This window comes from Mercurialis annua, linkage group LG3 (genome assembly GCF_937616625.2).
Source record: "Mercurialis annua linkage group LG3, ddMerAnnu1.2, whole genome shotgun sequence".
NCBI classification, from domain to species: domain Eukaryota; kingdom Viridiplantae; phylum Streptophyta; class Magnoliopsida; order Malpighiales; family Euphorbiaceae; genus Mercurialis; species Mercurialis annua.
Genome location: NC_065572.1, coordinates 24,234,599 through 24,240,045, shown reverse-complemented (window position 1 = coordinate 24,240,045; position 5,447 = coordinate 24,234,599).

The following is a 5,447-nucleotide window of genomic DNA, read 5'->3' as shown; positions in this document are numbered from 1 at the left end:
TCATTTTTTTTCTAGCCTCAAACAGGTCCTCATTTCTTTTCTCCTCTGCAATCTTCAGAAGCTTGAATTCCTGCCATAGAGTGTCAACATCCTCACCATAATTGTTTCTTCTCTTGCACCTTCTGTCCATGATAAGTTCATTTTCAGCTATGAGATTGTTAATCACATGCTTTGCTCTTCCTGTCATCTCCTTGTCGTGCCATTCAAAAAAATTGCAGCCCCCATTCTAATCAAGAATCCAATGGTGAATAAAGGCATAACCAACTTACATTGTTGAATAAAGGCATAACAAAAGTATGACTATTAAATTACTCACCTTATAATTTATGCACCCATAAAACCTTCGTCCAGGGTTTTTTTCAGTCCAAGAAGTGTATAGAGGTGCAATCCGACTTACACGACAATTACACCATAGAACCCGGTTTTCATCAGAGGTGTACTCATTACTTCTTTGCCGAATTCTTGTTGAAGAAGAGGAAGATGTTGGCATGGCTGGAAAAAAGAACCAGAGAGAGCAATTTTAATTTTAGGGTTTTAAAATATTAGGGATTCAATTCACTTTATGTGTTTTAGGGATTTCAATTGGGAAGATGGGTAGGTGGCGAATTAATTGCCACGTAATTAATTCCAACGGTTCACAGCAGACTCCACGTAGGATTAGTCAACGCCGTTAGAGTCTGAGGGTAACGGAGTTAGATTAAGGGGCTTGGGTGATCTTTTTTGATGAGATTAGGGGCATGGTTGAACCTTTTAGGACGTTAAGGGCTTAAGTGAGCCAATTGGTAAACGATAGGGGCCTGGATGACCCTTTTCCCTTCTCTAAAAGATAGCATCAGCCGATAACACGGCTGACCCACTGACAAAGCCCATGACTTAGAGTCATTAAGGTTTACATGACATAGAGTCATTAAGATTTACATCTTGTAAAGATGGGGCTTAGATATAGTTGCCAATGGCACTAGTGCAAGTGGGAGATTGTTAGTAGTATGTGCCCTAGGGCCATTTGATCATGTATATTTGTAGAACTAATCCCAATGGCAAAGATATATATGTTCTAATTGAACTAAGTGTCTCATCAACTAAGTGTTCATTTATTACGTATTGTCCTTATCACATTGTGATAGAATCTATTCTTAAGGTGTTAAGAATATGAGTTACAGATTTTATTATACATGTGATCTAAATAACAGTTCATGATCGATGGGGTCCTACGAATAAGGGCATCGTATTATCCCGGAAAGATTGTCACCACTGTTTATTCTCCTGATTAGTAAGGAGTTACTAATTATAGGAAGTAGTGAGTTTCATACTACTTGATGGAGATCAGGATAAACATGTGGACACTCAAGATATTGAGTGGGTCGAACAAGTGACGCTAGATGACTTATACATGGTATTTCATCAAAGTCAATTTAATGTCATCTAGTTCATAATTGTACATATGTCCTTTGACTTGCGGTGACACTATCTTGTATATAGGTGATTAGAGTTTGATACTCCTTATCCCTAGATCTTTCATGAGCTAGGGTCGCGGGATGTGTTGGGTCTAGTTAGTTGTATATGGAGATAGGGGTTTAACCAAGAGAGGATTTATCACTCCGGATGAACGGAGAAAAGATTCTATGCTATCTCAAATTGTTCTTGATGGATGATAAAACCTGCGCGGGTGTATATGACTTACTTAGAAAGTTGTTTCTAGTGGAAGTCATATTTATCAAGAATAAGAACTGAGATGAGGTCATATGATTAAGACAAACAGTGTTTGACTTAACCGTGACACTAGTCGAGATCGGAATCTTAGATGAAGGGAATTTTGAGTGTACGGTAATTATGAACATTGGTTCATAAAGAATGCATCGAAACATTCATATCTATTTGGGGGTCGTGATATGTTGCTAGACGTCACTCGCGATCTACGAGAATTAATAATTAATGGGATTTAATTATTTAATATAAGAAAGGCGTTTCTTATGACTCTCGTTGCCATATAGATGTGAACCTAGTTAGTCACACACAATAGGGTGTGCAACCGATTGAGTTTACGAGAGATCGATTTCATATAGATACTAGCATATCTCGGAAATTAATCTAAGATGAAAAACAAGTATAAATTAGGGACTAATTTGTAAGAATTATAAATTAGTAGGCACCTAATTGTATTTTATCCAAGTTAATGTGATGATGTCATGTGATGATGTCACGATGATGTTATGTGATGATGTCACGATGATGTCATGTGATGATGTCACGATGATGTCATGTGATGATGTCACGATGATGTCATATGATGATGTCACGTGATAATGTCATGTATGTCTCTGTGTGTGACATCTAGCATCCGACGTGTCAGAAGGTGGCAACATCTATGCTTGATGTGTGACACCTAGCATGTGATGTGTCAGATGGTGGCAACACCTATGCTTGGTGTGTGACACCTAGCATGTGAGGTGTCGAATGGTGGCAACACCTTTGCTTGGTGTGTGACACCTAGCATGTGATGTGTTGCATTCTTAAGCAAAGCTCTACCCTATAAATAGAGGTTGCCTTTGCTCATTCTAAACACACCACACTTAAGAGACCATATTTGAAGGAGTTCAAGTAGTCATCAATCACAGAAAAGCTTGGAGAAAGTTTTTCATACATCCCAGCAAATACGTAATCGAGGCGAGAGTTTGAGCTTAGGGTTGCTCAGCAAGAAACTCTTGCAGATTACTTCAAGGCAAAGATTCAATCGGACGCATACTCGTGTGGACGAGCTTGAGGTCGCCGTACTATCGGGACTACAAGGATTGTTGGAGAATCGACATAGGTATTCTTCTTACGGTTTCTAGATGCGTGCTTTAATTACTAGATGATACGACGATCCATTTGTTATTGATATGATCAATTTCTGGATCCGAATTGTTGGATTTCCAATTTTGAATTGAAATATACGATTCGGACCCTCACGTCCCGCTGCACCAACATTTAAAACGTTACGAAACAAATCCAAACTTTTGTAAACGTTAAAAACATTATGAAAAAAATCCAAACATTTCCCATTTTTAGCGATTTAAGCCGAACGTATACAAACGTTACGAAACAAATCCAAACATTTTACCTTTTTAGCGATTTAAGCCAAAACATTTACAAATGTTACGAAACAAATCCAAACATTTCACCTTTTTAGCGATTTAAACCAGACGTTTACAAATGTTACGAAACAAATCCAAACGTTTCACATTTTTAGCGGTTTAAGCCAAACGTTTACATACGTTACGAAATAAATCCAAACGTTTCACCTTTTTAGCGATTTAAGCCAAACGATTACAAATGTTAAGAAACAAATCCAAACGTTTTACCTTTTTAGCAATTTAAGCCAAATGTTTACAAACGTTACAAAACAAATCCAAGCGTCTAACCTTTTTAGCAATTTAAGCCAAACGTTTACAAACGTTACGAAACAAATCCAAATGTTACACCTTTTAGCTATTTAAGCCGAACGTTTATAAACGTTACGAAACAAATCCAAACGTTTCACCTTTTTAGCGATTTAATTCAAACATTTTCAAACGTTACGAAACAAAACTAAACGTTTACAAACGTTACAAAACAAATCCAAATGTTTCCCATTTGTTTACAAACGTTACGAAACAAATCCAAATTTTTCACCTTTTTAGAAATTTAAGCCAAACGTTTACAAACGTAACGAAAAAAAATCCAAACGTTTCACCGTTTTAGCAATTTAAGACAAACGTTTATAAACATTACGAAACAAAACCAAGCGTTTCACATTTTTAGCAATTTTAGCCAAATGTTTACAAGGTTACGAAACAAAACAAAACGTTTAAAACGTTACGAAAAAAATCCAAATGTTTCACCGTTTTAGTGATTCAAGCGAAACGTTAACAAACTTTACGAAACAAATCCAAGCGTTTCACCTTTTTAGCGATTTAAGCCAAACGTTTACAAAGGTTATGAATCAAAACAAAACATTTCACCTTATTAGTGATTTACGCCAAACATTTACAATAGTTACGAAACCAAACCAAATGTTTAAAACGTTACGAAACAAAACCAAACGTTTCACATTTTTAGCAATTTAAGCAAAACGTTTACAAATGTTACCAAACAAATGTGAAGTGTGAAACGTTTGGTTTAAATTGCTAAATATGTGAAACGTTTGGATTTGTTTCGTAACGTTTGTAAACGTTTGTAATGTTTGGCTTAATTTGCTAAATAATGTGAAGTGTTTGGATTAATTTCGTAACGTTTTAAACGTTTGGTTTTCTTTCGTAACGTTTGTAAACGTTTGGCTTAAATCGGGAAACGCTTCACCTTTTTAGCGATTTAAACCAAATGTTTACAAACGTTACAAAACAAATCCAAACATTTCCCTATTTTAGCGATATAAGCCAAACGTTAACAAAGGTTACGAAACAAAACCAAACGTTTCACCTTTTGAGCGATTTAAGCCAAACGTTTCGAAACAAATCCAAGCGTTTCGCCTTTTTTGCAATTTAAGCCAAACGTTTACAAACGTTACGAAACAAATCAAAATGTTTCACCTTTTTAGCGATTTAAGCCAAACGTGTACAAACGTTACGAAACAAATCCAAACGATTCATCTTTTTAGCGATCGAATCCAAACGTTTACAAACGTTGTAAAACAATCCAAACATTTAACCTTTTTAGCGATTGAAGCCAAACATTTACAAATGTTACGAAAGAAATCCAAATGTTTCACCTTTTAAGCGATTTAAGCTAAACGTTTACAAACGTTACAAAACAAATCCAAGCGTTTCACCTTTTTAGCGATCGAAGCCAAACATTTACAAATGTTACGAAACAAATCCAAATGTTTCACCTTTTAAGCGATTTAAGCTAAACGTTTACAAACGTTACAAAACAAATCCAAATGTTTCACCTTTTTAACGATTTAAGCCAAACGTTTACAAATGTTACGAAACAAATCCAAACGTTTCCCCTTTTCAGCGATTGAAGCCAAACATTTTTCCCCAATTGAGCTATTTAGGCCAAACATGTACAATTGTTACGAAACAAATCCAAGCGTTTCATCTTTTTAGCGATTTAAGCCAAACGTTTTCAAACGTTACGAAACAAGTCAAAACGTTTCCCCATTTTAGCGATTTAAGCAAAACGTTTACAAACATTAAGAAACAGATCCAAACTTTTCACCTTTTTAGCGATTTAAGCCAAATGTATAAAAACATTCCGAAACAAATCCAAGTATTTCACCTTTTTATCAATTTAAGCTAAATGTTTACAAACGTTATGAAACAAATCCAAACGTTTCCCCTTTTTAGCAATTTACGCCGAACATTTACAAACGTTATGAAAAAAATCCAAGTGTTTCACCTTTTTAGCGATATAAGCCAAACGTTTACAAACGTTACGGAAAAAATCCAAACATTTCCCGTTTTTAGCTATTTAAGCCAAACTTTTAT